Source organism: Bufo gargarizans, chromosome 6, assembly GCF_014858855.1.
Source record: "Bufo gargarizans isolate SCDJY-AF-19 chromosome 6, ASM1485885v1, whole genome shotgun sequence".
Taxonomy (NCBI): Eukaryota; Metazoa; Chordata; class Amphibia; order Anura; family Bufonidae; genus Bufo; species Bufo gargarizans.
Window position 1 is genome coordinate 27,624,434 of NC_058085.1, and position 21,783 is coordinate 27,646,216.

At 46.0% G+C, this 21,783-nt stretch overlaps 1 protein-coding gene across 1 annotated transcript in view; it reads right to left on the bottom strand.

The window, feature by feature from the left end:
• Nucleotides 1–21,783, bottom strand: part of LOC122942508 (zinc finger protein 585A-like) — a gene marked incomplete at its 5' end in the record, with an annotated part of 134,505 nt that overhangs the window by 41,592 nt on the left and 71,130 nt on the right. The gene's annotated exons all lie outside the window — the stretch shown is intronic.

The window sequence follows — 21,783 nt, forward strand, 5'->3', positions numbered from 1 at the left end:
CTATTTTCTGTGTCCACCAGCTAACTTAGTGGACACCTAGACTAGGGCTTTTACTCCACCAAGGCCGGGCACCTTGGTGGCACATTCCTGGTGAGCAAGCCGCTTTAGAATGCTTCCTGCAACATTCTGGGTGACACATATCTCCCCTAATAGATGACTCCCGTCACCGCCTCACAAGAGGAACAAGACAGGGATGTCCCTTTTCACCTTTATTGTTTGCCTTACTTATAGAACCACTGACTGCGAAAATTAGATTGGGTGAGGAGATCAGCGGCTTTGGTATGAAGGGGACCTCTGAAAAGATAAGTATGTATGCAGACGACATTCTGATCTTTTTGGAGAACCCAAAATTGCACTAATAAAGATGGTCTAACTTCCCCAGATTTTGTATATTCTGGCAGCCTGTCTAGTTTGGATAGAGGACCGCTTCTTCACCCATCTGGAACGGCTGCTGAATGACTTAATCTGGGGAAGAAAAAGGGTAAAACTAAACCAAAAATATCTCTGGTTATCGGAAGAGGATGGAGGGTTATCAGTCCCTTTTTTTCAGGGATATTATTTAGCCTCCAAAGTGCAGTGGATAAAGTCAGGCGGAAACAACATAACAGAATACTTGGAACGGGGCTTTAACCACTTCCCATCTGGGCCATTTGCCCCCTTCCTGACCAGGCCTAATTTTGCAAAACTGACATATCTCACTTCATGTGGTAATAACTTTGGAACGCCTTTATTTATCCAAGTCATTCAGAGATTGTTTTCTCGTGACACATTGTACTTCATGATCGTCATAAATCTAAGTCAAAATATTTCACCTTTATTTATGAAAACATCCCAAATTTACCCAAAAATGTGAAAAATTCGCAATTTTCTAAATTTCAATTTCTCTGCTTTTAAAACAGAAAGTGATACCTCATAAAATATTTATTATTTAACATTCCCCATATGTCTACTTTATGTTGGCATCATTTTGGAAATGTCATTTTATTTTTTTAGGACGTTAGAAGGCTTAGAAGTTTAGAAGAAATTCTTCAAATTTTTAAGAAAATTGCCAAAACCCACTTTATAAGGACCAGTTCAGGTCTGAAGTCACTTTGTGGGGCCTACATAGTGGATACCCCCATAAATGACCCCATTGTAGAAACTACACCCCTCAAGTTACTCAAAACTGATTTTACAAACTTTGTTAACCCTTTATGCGTTCCACAAGAATGGAGATCAAATTTTTAAATTTCACTTTTTGGGCAGATTTTCCATTTTAATCCAATTTTTTCTTTAACACATCGATGGTTAACAGCCAAACAAAACTCAATATTTATTACCCAGATTCTGCGGTTTACAGAAACACCCCACATGTGGTCGTAAACTGCTGTATGGGCACACGGCAGGGCGCAGAAGAAAAGGAACTCCACATGGTTTTTAGATGCCATGTCCCATTTGAAGCCCCCTGATGCACCCTTACAGTAGAAACTCCCAAGAAGTGACCCCATTTTGGAAATTAGGGGATAAGGTGCCAGTTTTATTAGTACTATTTTTGGGTACATATGATTTTTTGATCATTCATTATAACACTTTATGGGGCAAGGTGACCAAAAAAATTGGTTGTTTTAGCACAGTTTCTATTTATTTATTTTTACAGCGTTCACCTGAGGGGTTCAGTCAAGTGACATTTTTATAGAGCAGATTGTTACGGACGTGGCGATACCTAATATGTATACTTTTTCTCATTTATTAAAGTTTTACACAATAATAGCATTTTTGAAACAAAAAAATTATGTTTTAATGTGTCCATGTTCTGATAGCTATAGTTTTTTTATTTTTTGAGAGATTTTCTTATGTAGGGGCTCATTTTTTGCGGGATGAGGTGACGGTTTTATTGGTACCATTTTGTGGGACATACGCGTTTTTGATCACTTGGTGTTGCACCTTTTGTGATGCAAGGTGACAAAAATTGCTTGTTTTGACACAGTTTTTTTTTTTTTTTTTTACGGTGTTCATCTGAGGGGTTAGCTCATGTGATATTTTTATAGAGCTGGTTTTTACGGACGCGGCAATACCAAATATGTCTATTTTATTTAATTTTTTCTATTTTAATTTTTTTTTTTATTCCTTACTTGGGGACCTTTTTTTTTTTACATGTGAAACTTTTTTTTATTTTATTTTTTTCAACCCTTTATTTTTTTTTATTTTTTTTTACACTTTTCGTCCCCCATAAGGTCATACAAGACCTCTGGGGGACATTTGCTTCACTTTTTCATTTTTTTTTTTCACTGTTGATTTCTCCTGTAACTGGGGCTGACATAGTAGCCCCAGTTACAGTGGAAATGCACCCCCCAGGGAGGCTGTACAGCGTGATTCTGCGCTGTACAGCCTCAGAGCAGGGCTGATCGAGGTCTCTGTAAGACCTCACACAGCTCCTGCACTCTCCGGTCCCGGCGGTCACATGACTCGGTGAGCGCTGTGTCTGCAGCGATCCGGAAGGCAGGGACACCTGGGAACTGTCCCTGCCTTATCTCTGGGTTGCCCTGCTGTCACTGACGTGCTTTCAGAAATAGAGGTCCACCCATAGGACGTTTATATCCTATGGGCGGACTTAAAGCGGTTAACATCCCAAAATATTATATATTTAGTATAACAGAGACTGGATTTATTAAAAACAAAGGGAAAAAATGCCCAATATGCCGAATGGTGGATTTGGCTTGGGGGAAGATAAAAAGAATATTGAGAATCTTGAACACTTATAGTGTATACTATACTGGCCAGGAAGAAGTCACCAGGGCGCATGCGCGGACTCGGCGTGCGCGTTCAGTACAGCGCGCGGCCCGGCCGGGAGAAGACATCAATGAAGATGGAGCCCGCCCCCTTCCGAGTGCCGAAACCAGGAAGTGGACGGCGTGCCGGGAGCAGGTAAGTATCAAATAGCGTGTTGAGAAAACCCCTTTAAGAAGGCTTGTTTTTTGTAGGAAAAGTTGTGGTTTCCAATTCCTCCATTTAAAATTGCACACAATGTAGTGGGGAGCTGGAAAAAATGCTTGCCTGCACTGTAGAATTGAATAGATAAACCCATGCGCTCTACCAACTGAGCCACCACACCTTCTTATCAAGGAGACCAAATAAATCTGGTTTACCAACTCTAAGGCTAGGTAGGCTCAGGCCGTCTGAATGATAGCCCGCCTCGCCCCCCTAATCAGACAAGCATCGGAAGTGAGCATACATGGCTGAAGAGCAGATGTGATGTCACGAAAAGCTGGGGTGGGGGCCCAGCCTTGGAGGCAGGAAACCAGAAAATGAAACTGAGAGCAGGCTGCCAGACAAGCTGTACAAGTGAGGTGGGACAACCACTTTAAGCACAGTTTCAGCATCCCCTCACTCCCTTAATACTATCCCTAGAGGAATTCCCTCTCTGTAGTGTTCCTATCACACTATGTTAGAGACTTGTGTCTATAAATCGTTCTTTGTCAGACTGTGCCCCCTCCCCACTTCCTCCCAGTGTCATGTTATCCACAGTCCTCTACCTTCTTCATGGTTTTCCCTGCCAATAATAACATTAAGCACACTGGGCACTGTTTTCAAGTGATTCATCTGAAATGAAATCGCATAAGCTTTGTTTTTGTATGGCAGACCAATTACGCATTAGTTTCAGGGACTCGTTGTCTAAAGTTTAGTCAATGAGTCCCTGAAATTAATACCTTCAGAGTAAATATGAGCAAATTGATTCTAAACTTATTGGATTCAGTAAGAATGTTGCAAAAATTTGTCTGCCATACAAAAACAATGATCCCTCCGCCCTGGCTGCTCTTCTTGCTTTCTGTGTGTCCCTAAACATATCATGCTGCTGAAGATATCATCTCTTTGGCCCTTTGCAGACGAGCGTGTCTGGATTAGGTCCGGATGCGTTGCGTCTGCGATTAGGGAAAATTGTGCGAGTAGATACACAATTGCAGTCAGTTTTTATCACGTGGGTGCAATGCGTTTTGCAGGGCGTGATGAAAAACTGATTGTGGTACCCAGACCAGTACCCAGACTTCTTCACTGAAGTTCAGGTTTGGGTTAGGTGTTCTGTATATTATAACATGGTTAGAAGGGAAAATAATAGCATTCTTAATGCCGAATGCTTACTAAAATGTGCTTTAGGGGTTAAAAATAAATAAATAACTCACCTCATCCTGTTGTTGGCGCAGCCGGCATCATCTTCTTTCTTCAGGACCTGCCAAAGGACCTTTGATGATGTAATCGCGCTCACCACGTCATCTTCTATCTTCATTCAGCAGAACCTGCGCTGACGTCACTGCGCTCACCACGTAGTGAGCGCGATTACATCATCATAGGTCTTTTTGCAGGTCCTGAAAGAATAAGAAAAAAGGCGATGACGGCTGCGCGAACAACAGGATGAGGTGAGTTATTTATTATTATTTTTTAACCCCTAAAGCCACATTTTAGTAAGCATTCTTGTCACGGATGGTGTAACAGAAAACAAGAAGTTACAAATAAGGATCCGACTGGCTTGATCCGAAACAATGGAACAAAAGGATGACCCCTATTTAAGCCCTGAAACTCTTTCTGTCTTCTCAGCCCATGCAAAGATCTCTATGATAGAAAATTGCATGCCCTCGTGCCTCGACTGTATGACACCTGAACACCCTATAATAGTGAGGGGACACGACCACCGGCTCCCTACACTTAATACAGAGGAAGTCAGGGTCACCTAGGATCAAGCAAACAGGAAGACACAAATAAATGAACAGACTTATCTGTAGAAGCATCAGTAGTAGCATTCAGCATGTACACACTCCAGGAAGTTGTATAAACCTCAAAGTGATGCAGTATGGGAGGGGATTTAAAGGGATGCAATCAGTGTAACTAGATGACAGCTGAGAGAGGGAAACGAGATGACAAAACGAAAGCAAAACAAAAGAACCTCAAGCAGGAGGTTCTTAAGAACGTCTGTCAGAGCTTCTCAGATGTCTGGCGGTGACAGTACCCCTCCTTCTACCAGTGGACTCCGGACACTCAGAGCCCACCTTCTCAGGATGGGACCTATGGAAAGCCCCGATGAGACGAGTGGCCTTAATGTCCATCACTTGGACCCACATCCTCTCCTCAGGACCATAACCCTCCCAATGAACGAGGTACTGGAGCGAACCGCGGACAACACGAGAATCCACAATCCTAGAGACCTGAAATTCAAGATTACCATCAACCACAATCGGGGGAGGAGGCAAAGAGGAGGGTACAATGGGTTGGACATAAGGTTTTAATAGGGACTTATGAAAAACATTATGGATCTTCCGAGTCTGAGGAAGATCAAGACGGTAGGCAACAGGATTGATGAAGGACAAGATTTTGTAAGGCCCAATAAACTTAGGACCCAACTTCCAGGAGGGAACCTTCAATTTGATATTCTTAGTAGACAACCACACCAGATCACCAACATTCAGGTCCGGACCGTCTCTTATCCGCCACACACTTATATCTCTCACTCATGCTCTTTAGATTATCCTGAATCTTTTGCCAAATAGATGACAAAGACGAGGAGAATCTCTCCTCATCAGGTAAACCAGAAGACCCCTCTCCAGAGAATATCCCAAACTGCGGATGAAACCTATATGCACCAAAAAATGGTGACTTATCAGAGGACTCCTGGCGACGGTTATTTAAAGCAAACTCAGCAATGGACAAAAAAGAACACCAATCCTCCTGATTCTCCGCCACAAAACAGCGCAGATATGTATCCAGATTCTGATTGACGCGCTCTGTCTGGCCATTCGACTGCGGGTGGAAAGCAGAAGAGAATGACAACCGAACCCCCAAGCGAGAACAGAAAGCCTTCCAGAATCTGGAAACAAACTGCGTGCCCCTATCAGAGACTATGTCTGAAGGAATACCATGCAATTTGACAATGTGATCAATAAATGCCTGCGCCAGCGTCTTAGCATTGGGCAACCCAGGAAAAGGAATGAAATGCGCCAATTTTTCTAAAACGGTCCACCACCACCAGAATCAAAGTCTTCCCCGAGGAACGAGGCAGGTCAGTAATAAGGTCCATGGACAGATGTGTCCAAGGACGGGAAGGAATGGGTAACGGAAGAAGAGGGCCGTGAATGAGGGACTTTGGCACGAGCGCAGGTCTCGCAGGCTGCCACAAAACCCTCAACCGACTTACGAAGCGCCGGCCACCAGAATCTCCGAGCGATGAGATCCACTGTGGCTCTACCCCCCGGGTGCCCAGCAAGGACAGTATCGTGGTGCTCCTTAAAAACCTTGTGTCTTAAAGCGAGAGGCACAAACAACCTCCCAGGAGGACAAAGATCAGGAGCCTCTGCCTGGGCTGCCTGAACCTCTGCCTCCAATTCAGGATAAAGAGCAGAGACGACCACACCTTCAGCCAAAACGGGACCCGGGTCTTCAAAATTCCCACCTCCCGGAAAACAACGTGACAGGGCATCTGCCTTCACATTCTTAAACGTGACAGGGCGGAACGTGACAACAAAATTAAACCTTGAAAAGAACAAAGACCATCTGGCCTGTCTCGGGTTCAGACGCTTGGCTGACTCCAAGTAGGCCAGATTCTTATGGTCGGTAAACACAGTAATAGGGTGTCTGGCTCCCTCTAGCCAATGGCACCATTCCTCAAAAGCTAACTTGATGGCCAACAACTCCCTATCTCCCACATCGTAACTTCTCTCTGCGGAGGAGAGTTTCTTCGAGAAAAAGGCACACGGTCGCCATTTGGCAGGAGAGGGACCCTGAGACAAGACCGCACCCACACCCACCTCAGAAGCGTCCACCTCAACTATGAAGGGCAGAGAGATATCAGGTTGTACAAAGATGGGAGCGGAAGCAAAACTCTCCTTGATACTAGAAAAGGCCTTACGCGCCTCTACCGACCAGGAGGAAAAATCTACCCCCTTTCTAGTCATATCCGTGAGTGGTTTAACAACAGAGGAATAATTCAAAATAAACTTCCTGTAATAATTGGCAAAACCCAAAAAACGCATTAGCGCCTTCTAAATCTCAGGAAGCTCCCACTCAAGCACAGCCCGGACCTTCTCGGGGTCCATGCGAAAACCAGAAGCGGAGAGAAGAAACCCCAGAAATTGAATTTCTGGAACCGCAAACACACATTTTCCCAGTTTAGCGTACAATATATTCTCCTGCAGGATGAGCAAGACCTGATGTAAGTGTTCCTTATGAGTTTTGAAATCAGGAGAAAAAATCTAAATGTCATCTAGATACACTAGTACGAATTTCCCCATTAAATGATAAAAAATGCTGTTCACAAAATGCTGAAAGACGGCTGGAGCATTCATCAAACCAAAAGGCATAACCAAATTCTCAAAATGGCCCTCAGGGGTATTGAAGGCCGTCTTCCATTCGTCTCCTTCTCTGACCCTGACCAGGTTGTATGCCCCTCTTAGATCCAACTTGGAAAAAACTTTAGCCCCAACAACCTGGTTAAACAGGTCCGGGATCAGAGGAAGCGGATAAGGGTCACGAATTGTGATACTGGTCAGATCCCTGAAATCCAGACATGGTCTTAAAGAACCATCTTTTTTCTTAACCTAGAAAAAACCAGCGGCAACAGGTGACTTCGAGGGTCGTATGTGTCCTTTTCTCAGGCTCTCAGAGATATAAGCATGCATAGCGACCCTTTCAGGTTGGGAGAGATTGTATAAACGAGATTTAGGCGGCTTGGGGCCTGGGATGAGATTAATAGGGCAATCGTACTCCCTGTGCAGGGGCAACTCCTGAACACCACTCTCAGAAAACACATCCGAAAATTCAGAGAGAAAAGATGGTACAGTCTTAGTAGAAACCTCTGAAAGAGACGCCGTGAGGCAATTCTCTCTGCAAAACTCACTCCAACCATTTATTTGCCTCACTTGCCAATCAATGGTGGGGTTATGTTTTGTGAGCCAGGGTAGCCCCAACACTAGAGGAGTAGGCAACCCGCTTAGGACGAAACATGACACATCCTCAACATGAGTATCACTCACAATCAAACGGATATTGTGAACTATGACCTTTAACTATTTCTGAGAAAGTGGAGCGGAATCAATAGCAAAAACAGGTATGTCCTTTCCCAAAGTGCCTACCTGGAAACCATGAGTTATCGCAAATTGATTATCAATGAGATTGACAGCTGCTCCACTATCTACAAAAATCTCACAAAAAATGTTCTTGCTCTCTAGCGCCACCCTGGCAGGTAGGACAAAACGGGAACTACAAGTAAACGGAAAACCTTCAATTTCCTCATCAACCTTGCCAATAGTAACAGATGGAACGTTTTTAGAGGGATTTTTTCTTTATTACTCTCAAAAAACTGCATGAATCTCCTAGAGGGACAAACATTTGCCAAATGATTTATACCTCCACAACAGAAACAAACCCTCCTCTGACAGCTGAATCTTCTATTTTTAAGAGGCAAGCAAACCCAGCTGCATGGGTTCCTGCTCAGAGGGGATTGAGAGAGACTGAGACCCCTGCACACTAAATGAGACCGCCGCACTGTCCTTGGACTGAGTATGACAGGAAGGAGTGATCTCTCCTCTCTCTCTAAGACGCCTGTCAATACGAACGGCCCGAGACATGGCAGAGTCCAAGGAGGTAGGTCTCTCATGAAAGCCAAATGCATCTTTCAATCCCTCTGAAAGACCAAGGCAAAATTGACTTCGGAGTGCAGCATCATTCCAACTAGTATCAGCTGCCCATCTCTGAACAGTATATCTCTGTGGACTGTTTACCCCTGGCATAAAAGACATAGTCTAGACTCAGCCAGAGCAATACGATCCGGATCATCATATATCTGACCCAGGGCTAAAAAAAATTCATCCACTGAACGGAGGGGCAGCGAAAAGGCCCAAGACTGAGCGTTATCCCTGAGCAGCGAGATGATGATCCCCACCCTCTGCTCCTTATCACCAGAGGAATGGGGAAGTAGGCGAAAATGGAGTTTGCAAGCCTCTCTAAAGCTAACAAAATTCATTGCGTGAAAACCGTTTTGGGGGGGGGGGGGATCTGTGGGTGGCACTGTTATGGGAGGGATCTCTGGATAGGCACTGTTATGGGGGGGATCTCTGGATGGCACTGTTATATGGGGGGGGGGGATCTCTGGATGACACATATATAACATCTTATGCTATGTGCCATTCACAGATTCCCCCCCATAACAGTGTCCCTGCAGTGTGAATGACCCCCAATACAGGGACTGGGGGGGCGACATCTGGATTAGGAATGAAGGCGGGGACCGGTGCAGTCCCTGTATTCAAATGCACCGGCCCCGCTCACTGTAGTATAATCTTATGATCTAACCTGCATTGTTAAGATATAATAATCCATCTGTATTACTTACATTACAACATTAAGTTCCGTAGCAGAGAGGAGGGAGGAGGCAGGCCGGGAGGACTGGCGGGCGGCACCGTCACTCCCTACGTCACGCCTCCTTGTCACCTGCTTCATTCATAAAGTGGGAGGGGAAGGCACGTGACATAGTGAGTGACGCACCGCCCGCCCGTCCTCCCTCCTCCCTGCTACGGAACTTAATGTTGTAAGGTAAGTAATACTGATGGATTATTATATCTGAACAATGCAGGTTAGATCAAAAGATTATACTACAGTGAGCAGGGCTGATGCATTAGAATACAGGGACTGCACCAGTCCCCGCTGTCATGGATTCGTCGGATTCGAATTTAGTAAATGAGATCGGGATTCGAGTCTACAAATCTCTCAAATCCAACAAGATTCGAGGGATTTGTGGATTCGTCGTCCCACCTCTAAAAATAATCCTATATAGCTTTTCCAATAATCAACTTCCAATATTATCAGGGATGTAGCTGTAAGGCAGGGGTGGAAAATCTCTTGCCCACGGGCCGTATGCAGCCCGTGGGACCATTTCATGTGGCCCCCGACCCATGGACAGAACATATTGTGAAAATGCTAATGACCGCTTCCATAATGGAAGCAGTCATTAGCATGCAGGAGGCACAGGAAGGTGAGAACAGCGTATTGCTAGCTGTACTCAACTTCCCTGGTCTTCTTCCGGCCCCACGCTGTGTTCTGACACGTACAGTGTCAGGATGTAGTGCATGTAGATGAGCACTATGACCTGACGCTGTCACTACCAGAGCTTTGAGACGTTCTCACAGCTCTGTGTCTCCACCCCTGTGATGATGTCACTTAGAGTTTGGAGGTGTTCTCACTGTTCTGTTTCTCCGCCCCTGTTGTGAGGTCTTTACTCCCAGCTGTCTCTCCTGATTTCCCTGCCTTTAAATCACCCCTCCTCCTATTGCAGGGCGTGGATTATATTTCTCTTTTCAGTTGTAGCTCTGCCTTGAGTATCTTCACTTCTTTAGCTACTAGTTCCCTGGACCTGTGTTCTGCTGCTGCAAGCACTCCGGATATTGCCAGCGGCCCTTGGATCCGTCTTCTCTGCGGTTGCAGCTTCATCAGCTAAGTGTGCAGACTTTGTTGTGTACCCGGTGGTTTCCTGACTGGATCTGAGGTGGCCCCGGTTCCCTCCATATTCTGAGCAGGGCATCGGTGGCCGTGCCCCTTCCACTATTGTAGGGGTTACAGGGCTCATCAGTCTAAGGTACGTGGGCATGCCTCGTTCCACCATTTGGATCCGGGCATGTGCTTTAGCAGCATAGGGAGAGTGTTGAGGGTCTGACAGGGGTCACCCTTTCTCTTCCCTAGTTTGGGGTCCGGTCAGTAGCTCTTCTTACTGTGTATGCTCTGGTTACCCTTAAACAGCCGTGACATTATAATCCACCAAAACCGTCCTTGTTGACATGGATCCGCTTTCTGACCTGGTTGACCGCATGCAGGGTCTTTCTTTGGAAGTAGCGGATCTCCGTCAATCTCTGACTCAGCTACAAGCATTGGGCTCTGCTCCGGCTCATGGAGTCTGTTGCGAGCCAAAGGTCTCACTTCCGGAAACGTTCTCCGGGGGCAGTGAGAATTTTGTTCGCTTCAGAGAGGCATGTAAACTCCATTTTTGTTTGTGTCCCCACTCCTCTGGTAATGAGGAACAGAGGGTGAGGATTGTCATCTCCCTGCTCAGAGGTAATGCTCAGACTTGGGCTTTTTCGCTCCCATCAGGGGATCATTCCCTTCGATCCGTGGAAAGGTTTTTTGTGGCCCTGGGGCAGATATATGATGACCCGGATCGTGTTGCTCTGGCAGAATCGAACTTACGTGTTCTATGCCAGAACAAACTGTCTGCGGAGCTTTATTGTTCTGAATTTCGGAGATGGGCAGCTGATTCAGGCTGGAATGATGCTGCACTCCGAAGTCAGTTCTGTCATGGTCTCTCAGAGGATTTGAAAGATGCCTTTGCTTTCCATGAGAGACCAACATCCTTAGAGTCTGCCATGTCATTAGCGGTACACCTTGACAGGCGTCTAAGGGAAAGAAACAAGACCTCTCCGTCCAGCCATTGTCAGTCTAGGGGCAATGGTGCGGACTCATTCAGTATGCAGGGGTCTCATCCTGTCTCGCTCCCTTCTGAGGAGGAGCCCATGCAGCTAGGCCGACTTGCCCCTGATAAAAGAGGATTTAGTCCTCAGAATATGGTGTGTTTTTGTTGTGGGGGCATAGGTCATTTGGCAAATGTTTGTCCGTCTAGGAGATTCCTGACCTGTTCTAAGAGCGATAATAAGAGAAAAACCTCAAGAGGTAGATCATCAAGTTCTGCTTCATCTGCTACTTTGGGCAAAGTTGATGTGGGAATTGATGCTTTTCCTTTGACCTGCAGTTCCCGTTTTCTCCTGTCTGCCAGGGTGGCGCTAGAGAGCAAAGTCATTCCTTGTGAGATTTTTGTCGATAGTGGAGCGGCCGTCAATCTTATTGACACTCAATTTGTAGCCTTGCATGGTTTTCAGGTTTGTACATTAGAAAAGGATATACCTGTTTTTGCTATTGACTCTGCCCCACTCTCGCAGAGATCTCTGAAAGGCATTGTTCACAATATCCGGCTAGCTGTAGGTGACACTCATGTGGAGGAGATATCTTGTTTTGTCCTTAACGGATTGCCTTCTCCTCTAGTTTTGGGGCTACCCTGGCTCACTAGACATAACCCCACTATTGATTGGCAAGGAAGGCAAATAAATGAGTGGAGTGACTTTTGTAGAGAGAATTGTCTCACAGCCACTCTTGCAGAGGTGTCTACTAAAACTCTGCCATCATTTCTCTCTGATTTCTCGGATGTGTTTTCCGAGAGCGGTGTTCGGGAGCTACCTCCTCACCGGGAGTTTGACTGTCCCATTAACCTCATTCCCGGCGCCAAGCTGCCAAAGGCACGCCTCTACAATCTCTCACAACCGGAAAGACTCGCAATGCGAACCTATATCTCCGAGAGTCTCGAGAAGGGGCATATTCGTCCCTCAAAGTCGCCTGTTGCCGCGGGTTTTTTTTTTTGTTAAAAAAAAAGATGGCTCTCTGAGACCTTGCTTAGATTTTAGGGAGCTGAACCGTATCACGATTCGCGATCCCTATCCCCTTCCTCTAATCCCGGACCTCTTCAACCAAATTGTTGGGGCCAAGGTGTTTTCCAAATTGGATCTGAGAGGCGCAGTACAACCTGGTCAGGGTCAGAGAGGGGGATGAATGGAAAACGGCCTTTAATACCCCTAACGGGCATTTCGAGAATCTCGTTATGCCTTTCGGCCTGATGAATGCTCCGGCCGTCTTTCAGCATTTTGTTAATAGTATTTTCTATCATTTAATGGGGAAATTTGTATTGGTGTATCTTGATGATATTTTGATTTTTTCCCCTGATGTTCAGACCCATCAGGATCATCTTTTTCAGGTCCTGCAGATACTGCGGGAAAATAAACTGTATGCCAAGCTGGAGAAATGTCTTTTTATGGTATCGGAGATTCAATTTCTGGGTTTTCTCCTCTCTGCTTCTGGTTTTCGCATGGATCCGGAGAAGGTCCGTGCTGTGCTGGAGTGGGAGCTTCCTGAAAATCAGAAGGCATTGATGCGCTTTCTGGGTTTTGCTAACTACTACAGAAAGTTCATTTTGAATTATTCCTCTATTGTCAAACCCCTTACTGACATGACAAAAAAGGGGACGGATTTTTCCTCTTGGTCGGAGGAGGCGCTTGCAGCCTTTTCTAAGATTAAAGAGAGTTTTGCGTCTGCTCCCATCTTGGTGCATCCCGATGTTTCCTTACCTTTTATTGTTGAGGTGGATGCTTCCGAGGTGGGTGTGGGTGCAGTTTTGTCCCAGGGCCCCTCTCCTGCCAAATGGCGACCTTGTGCCTTTTTCTCTAGAAAACTCTCCCCGGCAGAGAGAAACTATGATGTGGGAGATAGGGAGTTGTTGGCCATCAAGTTGGCTTTCGAGGAATGGCGCCATTGGTTGGAGGGGGCCAGGCACCCTATCACCGTTTTTACCGACCATAAGAATCTGGCGTACTTGGAGTCGGCCAGGCGTATGAATCCGAGACAGGCCAGATGGTCTCTGTTCTTCTCCAGATTCAATTTTGTTGTTACTTTCCGCCCTGGGATCAAGAATGTGAAGGCTGATGCTCTCTCTCGCTGTTTTCCGGGAGGAGGAAACTCCGAGGACCCGGGTCCCATTTTGGCGGAGGGGGTAGTTGTTTCTGCTCTATATTCCGATTTGGAGGCCGAGGTCCAGGCTGCCCAGTCTGAGGCACCTGCCCGTTGTCCCTCCGGGAAGTTGTTCGTGCCTCCTGAGCTACGTCACAAACTCTTTAAGGAACATCATGATACAGTTCTTGCTGGTCACCCCGGGAGTAGAGCCACGGTAGATCTCATTGCTCGGAGATTTTGGTGGCCGGCTCTTCGTAAGTCTGTGGAGGGTTTTGTGGCGGCTTGTGAGACGTGCGCTCGCGCTAAGGTCCCTCGTTCACGACCTTCAGGTTCCCTTCTCCCGTTACCCATACCTTCCCGTCCTTGGACACACCTGTCCATGGACTTTATCACGGATCTTCCTCGTTCCTCGGGGAAGTCGGTGATCCTGGTGGTCGTGGACCGTTTTAGCAAGATGGCTCATTTCGTTCCTTTCCCTGGTTTACCCAATGCTAAAACGTTGGCGCAAGCTTTTGTCGATCATATTGTTAAATTGCACGGCATTCCCTCTGAGATTGTTTCCGATAGAGGCACGCAGTTTGTGTCCAGGTTCTGGAAGGCTTTCTGTTCTCGCCTGGGGGTTCGGCTGTCCTTCTCTTCTGCTTTTCACCCGCAGTCGAATGGTCAGACTGAGCGCCTCAATCAGAATCTGGAGACATATTTGCGCTGTTTTGTGGCAGAGAACCAGGAGGATTGGTGTTCATTTCTCCCTCTTGCTGAGTTTGCTTTGAACAACCGTCGTCAGGAATCTTCTGATAAGTCACCATTTTTTGGTGCATATGGGTTCCATCCGCAGTTTGGGACATTCTCGGGAGGGGCTCTTTCTGGTTTACCTGAGGAGGAGAGATTTTCCTCGTCTTTGTCTACCATTTGGCAAAAGATTCAGAGTAATCTCAGAAAGATGAGTGAGAAGTATAAGCGTGTGGCTGATAAGAGACGTGTGCCTGGTCCGGACCTGAATGTGGGTGATCTGGTGTGGTTGTCTACAAGAAATATTAAACTGAAGGTTCCCTCCTGGAAATTGGGTCCCAAGTTTATTGGGCCTTATAAAATTTTGTCAGTCATCAATCCTGTTGCCTTCCGCCTTGATCTTCCACGGGTTTGGAAGATACATAATGTATTTCACAGATCTCTCTTAAAACCATATGTCCAGCCCACGGTACCCTCCTCTTTGCCTCCTCCTCCGATTTTGGTTGATGGCAATCTGGAGTTTGAGGTTTCCAGAATTGTGGACTCTCGCATTGTCCGCGGTTCTCTTCAGTACCTCGTTCATTGGAAGGGTTATGGTCCTGAGGAGAGGATGTGGGTTCCGATGTCGGACATTAAAGCCACTCGCCTTATCAGGGCATTTCATAGGGCTCATCCTGGGAAGGTGGGTCCTGGGTGTCCGGAGTCCACCCGTAGAGGGGGGGGTACTGTCACTACCAGAGCTTTGAGACGTTCTCACAGCTCTGTGTCTCCACCCCTGTGATGATGTCACTTAGAGTTTGGAGGTGTTCTCACTGTTCTGTTTCTCCGCCCCTGTTGTGAGGTCTTTACTCCCAGCTGTCTCTCCTGATTTCCCTGCCTTTAAATCACCCCTCCTCCTATTGCAGGGCGTGGATTATATTTCTCTTTTCAGTTGTAGCTCTGCCTTGAGTATCTTCACTTCTTTAGCTACTAGTTCCCTGGACCTGTGTTCTGCTGCTGCAAGCACTCCGGATATTGCCAGCGGCCCTTGGATCCGTCTTCTCTGCGGTTGCAGCTTCATCAGCTAAGTGTGCAGACTTTGTTGTGTACCTGGTGATTTCCTGACTGGATCTGAGGTGGCCCCGGTTCCCTCCATATTCTGAGCAGGGCATCGGTGGCCGTGCCCCTTCCACTATTGTAGGGGTTACAGGGCTCATCAGTCTAAGGTACGTGGGCATGCCTCGTTCCACCATTTGGATCCGGGCATGTGCTTTAGCAGCATAGGGAGAGTGTTGAGGGTCTGACAGGGGTCACCCTTTCTCTTCCCTAGTTTGGGGTCCGGTCAGTAGCTCTTCTTACTGTGTATGCTCTGGTTACCCTTAAACAGCCGTGACAGACGCTGTGCGCTGAGGCTGGGGGGCCTATTGGGGGTCTGATCTGAGCCTGGGGTTCTGATGAGGTTCTGATCAGAGGCTCGGGAGGGTCTGATCTGAGGTTGGGAGGTCTGATCTAAGGCTGGGGAGGGTCTTATCTGAGGCTGATCTAGGCTGGGGTGTCTGATAGGAGGGTGATTTGAGGCTGATGGAGTTGGGGGGCAGATCTGAGGCTGAGAAAGGGACATTTGCAAAGAAAGAGGCAGGGACAGTGGCAGGAAGACGAAAGCTTGGTGAACCCTTCTTTGGACCCCTATGGGTTTAGCTTGGCTGCCATTAAAGCCAAATAAGAACTAAATATATAACATTCTGAACTAAAAAATTAGACTGCTCTAAGTGGTCAAAATGGCACCTGTATCATTTGTAATATATAGGGTTTAGCTCCCTAGATTTTTTAAATTGAAGAGCAATTTATGTAACTTACAAATATAGCCGTAAAATTTTTAAGTTGAGAATTTTCTTTGGCCCCCGAACGATGTTACAAATATCCAAATGGCCCTCAGGAGCAAAAAGGTTCCCCACCCCTGCTGTAAGGGCTGCTGTCACTACTGGGCCTAGGAGTCTGAGGGGGCCCAAAGACCCTTGTGCCACATAAGCAGACACCGGTACTATACAAAGTTCATGCAGGTCAAGTTACATATCTGGGTGAAGGGAAGGGGTAAGGTCAAGAATTTGGCATGGGGCAGGGAATGCAGTTTCAATTTTCACCTCAGGCAGCACAAAGGCTATGTGCTTCCCTGCCCCTGGCCACAAAGCACTGAGGGAAGGGTCCCAAGCTGAACTCTTGCACCAAGGCACATGAGCCTTTAGCTACGCCCTTGAATATTATATTATACTCCATGCAAGTAAGAAGGATGACTTGCATCTACATGTGCTAGAATAGAATCTGTGGTATGATCTTGGTACTGCCATTCTTATATCAAGGAGATACCAGGAGACTGCACCCTAAACTACAAAGCCTTTGAAGATAATAATGAATTTATCTGCCGATGTTGTTCAAGCTGACAATCCGAGCACAACTTTGGTTGACCATTTGTAGTACTGCATGGTCCAGATCTGCAGCAGTTGACAGAGAAGGACATCTAAAAAGTCTCTACAGGGAGAAAATAGTGAGAAGATCCAGACAACATGTAATGCCTATGTCACGGGGCGCCAAAAGCGCACTCGGTCTCCTATCAGCCGCAGACCTGCTGCTTAGCTTTGGGAGCGAGGATCTGTGTTTGGTCTCGTTCCCAGGGCGGCTTTTCTAGCTGGGAGGCTCCCTGCTCCTAGGTCTGCCTTGAGCACCGAGCTGATCACTCGGTGCTCAACTTGTCTGTCATTCATGTGATCCTGGCCACGTCACATGACCCTCAGACCCCACTATAAATACAGGCAGCCTGCTGGCCACAGGTTGCCTGTTAATTCTAGGTTCCTGGCTATTTGTTGGACTACTGAATACTACCTGATCCTGTTCCCTGACGATCCTTTGCCTGCTCCTCCTGTACTGCGCATCTCTCCTGGTATCCTGACCCCGGCTTCCACCTGATGATTCTTTGCGGACTCCTGTTGTACTTCGTTTCTCTCCTGGTATTTGACCTCGGCTTTTCCTGACTATTCTCTGCTCATTCCTTAGTACTGCGTAGCTCTCTAGGTATTGACCCGGTCCGTTCACGTTCCGTTATTTGTCTGTCTTCCCAGCACGTATCCTAAGTTAAGGACTGCCGTCTAGTTGTCCCCTGTCATTAGGACCTGCTAGGCAAGTAGGCAGGGCCAGGGGTGAGGGTGGAGCGCAGTGGTCACTATCCTCCCCCCTGTGTGTAGTGTACGTGACCGTCACAGTCTATGGTCAGCTGTAATCCTGCCATCTCCATCTTTCTCATTAATACAAGGATAAATCCTGTAATACTGAAGGATAAAACAAGACTGAACACAAGATCTTCTACAGACCAGAGGGAACATTTAATGAGACATCTCTATCTACCTGATAATCCTGTGGGACATTGTGATGTTCTTCTGAACCATCCTGTAGAAGAAGAGGACTGGGACATCTCTCTGGTGTTCTTATCTCTTCCTTAACTGTAGAAAACACATCCAGTGACTGAATTTATTCCTTACATACAGATAATGAGAGGTGTGTATTTAGTCATGTCTGCTACCTGGTGCTATGAGGGGCCGGTGATCCTCCATCATGATGTCCTTATATCCATCTACCTGATCATCCTGTGGGACATAGTGATGTTCTTCTGAATTATCCTGTGGAAGATGTGGACTGGGACATCTCTCGGGTGTTCTCTCTTCCATAACTGTAGGTGTTTCAGAATCAGGATTAGATTGGATGGTCAGCCATCTTGTCTTAGGTATACATCTTGGGGCACATTTATTAAGATTGGTGTTTTAAATGCAGGTCTTAACCACCTCAGCTCCCCTAGCTTAAACCCCCTTAATGACCAGACCACTTTTTACAATTCTGCACTACACTATTTTCACGGTTTATTGCTCGGTCATACAACTTACCAAATGAATTTTACCTCCTTTTCTTCTCACTAATAGAGCTTTCATTTAGTGGTATTTCATTGCTGCTGACATTTTACTTTTTTGGGATATTAATCGAAAATGACCGAAATCTTAGCAAAAAAATGAAATTTTTCACTTTCTGTTGTAAAATTTTTCAAATAAAACTACATTTCTATATAAATTTTTCTCTAAATTTATTGTTCTACATGTCTTTGATAAAAAAAATGCAATAAGTGTATATTTATTGGTTTGGGTAAAAGTAATAGCGTTTACAAACTATGGTGCAAAAAAATGGTCATGTTTCCTGAGGTTCTACAATGCCCAGACAATAGAAAACACCCCACAAATGCCCCAATTTCAGAAAGTAGACACCCTAAGGTATTCGCTGATGGGCATAGTGAGTTCATGGAAGTTTTTATTTTTTGTCACAAGTTAGCGGAAATGGAAAAAAAAAAATTTTTCTTACAAAGTCTCATATTCCACTAACTCGTGACAAAACATAAAATTTTACATGAACTCACCATACCCCTCACGGAATACCTTGGGGTGTCTTCTTTCCAAAATGGGGTCACTTGTGGGGTATTTATACTGCCCTTGCATTTTAGGGGCCCTAAAGCGTGAGAAGTAGTTTGGAATCCAAATGCGTAAAAATGCCCTGTGAAATCCTAAAGGTACTCATTGGAATTTGGGCCCCTTTGCGCACCTAGGCTGCAAAAAAGTGTCACACATGTGGTATCGCTGTACTCAGGAGAAGTAGGGCAATGTTTTTTGGGGTGTATTTTTACATATACCCATACTGTGTGTGAGAAATTTCTCTGTAAATGACAACTTTTTAATTTTTTTTATACAAAGTTGTCAATTTACTGAGATATTTCTCTCACCCAGCATGGGTATATGTAAAAATACACCCCAAACCACATTGCCCTACTTCTCCTGAGTACGGCGATACCACATGTGGCACTTTTTTGCAGCCAAGATGCGCAAAAGGGCCCAAATTCCAATGAGGATTTCACAGGGCATTTTTACGCATTTGGATTCTGTGAGGGTTATGGCGAGTTCATGTAAGATTTTATTTTTTGTCACAAGTTAGTGGACTATAAAAAAACATTTCCGCTAACTTGTGCCCAAAAAAATAAAAATCTTCTATAAACTCGCCATGGCGCTCAAAAGTGATCTTTATAGCGCCGCAGACATTTTACGGTGTTTTTGCAGTGATCAGAAAAAATAATAATTCCGTCACTGCAGTGCGGCGGACTGAACGCAAGTGTGCACACAATATCAGGCCTGATCGGGCGAACACTGCGTTTTTTGTAGAGCCTATAGAACATGTCCTATTCTTGTCCACAATTGCGGACAAGAAAAGGCATTTTCTATATAGTTCTGGCAATGTGCGGATCCACTAAACGCGGAAAGCACATTGCCGGTGTCCGTGTTTTGCGGATCCGCGGATCCGCAAAACACATACGGACGTCTGAATGGAGCCTTACAGGGGGGTGATCAATGACAGGGGGGTGATCAGGGAGTCTATATGGTGTGATCAGGCATTAATAAGTGACAGGGGGGGTGTAGTGTAGTGATTGGTGCTACTTACAGAGCTGCTTGTGTCCTCTGGTGGTCGATCCAAGTAAAAGGGACCACCAGAGGACCAGGTAGCAGGTATATTAGACGCTGTTAACAAAACATCGTCTAATATACCTTTTTGGGGTTAAAAAAAATAAAATCACATCTACAGCCTGCCAGCGAATGGTCGCTGCTGGCAGGCTGTAGATCAACTTTCAGCTGCACGACGCTGTATCTAGGCTCTCGCGAGATGACACTTCGATGCATCCAAGAGGAATAACCCGGCCGCCCGCAGGATGCATTCGCGTTAGGCGGTCGGGAGGAGGTTAAAGTCCTAAGCTGGCGGTGGTTCCGCCGAAGTTATGAAGAGGCGCAGGCCCGTCCCTTTCGCCGTCCATGCCACACCCACAATTGTAGACCTGGCATGAGCAGGGCGAAGTTGCAGATAGTGGCGCTACTAACCATTGCACCGACATCTGCCCCTTGAAATAAGCCTAATTTAAGCTTATTTCAGAATAGTAAAGGACTCCCCTTGTGTTTACACCTCAAAAATGAGCTTAGCTAAAGAGTTAATCACCATTTTGAAGTGAATACTGGTGTACTTTTGCTAAGAAAAAAAGAGCCCTTTAAGTAAAATGTTATGATGGAATGGTTACCTTTAGAAAGCAGATAATATTTGCACTAGAAGTTGAAGCCTTGGCCAAGATAAATGTATTTGTCTATTAAAACTAACCATTTGCATGTTTATGATCATGATCGATCCTTGGTGTTGGACCGGTGATAAATCAAAGAGCCTATCTTGGTTTTATGGGCCATGGGGCTCTTTGGAAAGAAAAATGGAGATTGGTACTTGAATTGGAGAGGACTAATGGAAGGCCCCAGGAACAAATTATTTATGCAAGAAGAGATTGTGATAAGGAAATTATATCCTATTAGAAGTTGTCGGTGTAACTTGTGTAGATTTATGGTTACGTATAATGATGATGGAATGATGGAATCTGTGGGTAAAACATTGAAGTCTACGTACAGCGACACACTGCGGAAAACTTCAATTAAAATATGAATTATTCCTTTGTCCTCTGAGGTATAAAGGACGGTGTCCAGGACTTATAACAGAGCGCTGCCTTTTACCACGGCTGTAATTCACTTCCATTTACATCTTATGCCATCATCTGCCTAAATTTTACATTGACTTCAATGCTGTCTTGCTGCTCTTGTCTCTGAATAAGGCCTCACTCACACGTCAGTGTTCGGTCAGTGATTTCCAGCAGAGATTTTGAGCGAAAACCAGGTGAGGCTCTAAACACAGAACAGGTACAGATCTTTCCCCTATACCTTGTCATGAACCAGCGGGTGTGAACCCACTGTGCCATGTGTCCTACCTCCACTAAGTGAGCCCCTTTTTCTTTACAGTACCCCTAATGGTGGGGATAGACTTTCCCGAGAGGAACACCAGGTCGCGACCTCTTGAGAAGGATTGTCACACGCGGCAGCTGGTCCAGACGGACCAAGAGGTACCTGATTAAGGTACCAGAAGTCGAGACGTAGTCAGCAGGCCAAGACGTAACCATGAGCAACAGTGCAGGACCAAAGAATGAGGCAGAGGCGAAGTCAAACAAGCAATAGATCAGGGCAGGCAGCACAGGTACAGGTCAGGCAATCGGGATTAGCAACAGGAGAATCAAGGCAAGCAGGCAGGGATCAAACAGGTAACGGAGTCCAGAAACACAAGCACGGGTCAGATACACAGGAAGACGAGCAGAGATATCAGCAACCATTGCAGGACAAAAGGAACTTGACGCTCAGGCACCTGGGAAGGGGGCTGAACCACTTATATATGTGCAGAAGGGCTAGGATTGGTCAGCAAGGTCATATGAGCTAACCCATAAATCACAGGAAGTTGACATGCGCCTGCCTTCAATGAAGGGCTACAGACATCAAGCTGTAAGCATGCTGTGCTCAGGGCTGGAAGGAAACTGCGGAGTGGATCCCTGGACAGACAATGCCTGCAAGCCCAGAGCCCAGGAGT